Source organism: Chrysochloris asiatica, unplaced genomic scaffold (genome assembly GCF_000296735.1).
Source record: "Chrysochloris asiatica unplaced genomic scaffold, ChrAsi1.0 scaffold00093, whole genome shotgun sequence".
Lineage (NCBI taxonomy): Eukaryota > Metazoa > Chordata > Mammalia > Afrosoricida > Chrysochloridae > Chrysochloris > Chrysochloris asiatica.
In genome coordinates this window covers 1581472-1582406 of record NW_006408611.1, presented here as the reverse complement: position 1 = coordinate 1582406, position 935 = coordinate 1581472, and positions in this window count along the sequence as shown.

Genomic DNA, 935 nt, shown 5'->3' with positions numbered 1-935 from the left:
ATATCTTTATTTTCCATCCAATAAAAGCAAGTTGATTTTATTGCAGGGAAGTTAGGGAAGAGCAGGGTGAGGAAGGATCTCCATAGGAATTCTCATCACTGAAGACAGTCAGTTACCAGTTCTTCCTGGAAACCAGGAAAGGAGTAATCAGCCATCCTTAACTTTTTGGTCCATTCTGCAAGCCAGGGTCTAGGTTCTGCTGCTTGGGGCTGAGGCTTTTCCTGTTTTCATCAAGGTCTTCAGCAGAATGTGCTGTGCTTGAAGCCCATGAAAACTTTCTTATTGGGCAAGTCAATGTCAAATTGAATTCCTCTCAACTTGTTGAGGACTGAAGTATTATTATTAGAGTTGCCCCTATATGTCATGCCCACAGAGAACTTATACTTTGGCAAGACTGATGGTGGTGGTGGCACCACTCCCAACACTGATATAATGGTGATATTAAATGGTAACTTTTTGAATGAAATTAATTAGAAACAAGCAAAACAATATTGCCAAACTCATGGCTTCTTGAATTCTGTTGGTCTGGCACCTGTCACAGTTCTTGGCAATAATGATAAAGTTAATGGTTAGCACTTGCATTTATGAAATACAATACTATAGTATCTTTTAAGGATCTATATTAGCATTAGCAGAGGCCTGGTGTGGTGTTGTGGGTTAATGTGCCATACTAAGAAAGATGGCCACCACTCGTCTGTCTTTCGTGCTGTGGTGGCTTGAGTTCCTGTGATTCTGAGGGTTATGCCACTGGTATTTTAAATAACCAGCAGGGTCACCCATGGTGGACAGGTTTCAGATGAAGCTTACAGACAATGACAGACTAGGAAGAAAGAGTGATGAACTACTTTCGAATCGCTAGTCAATGAAGACTCCATGAATAGCAGAGAAACACTGTCGTGTCAGATACAGGACTGGAAAATGAGCCCTTCAAGTTG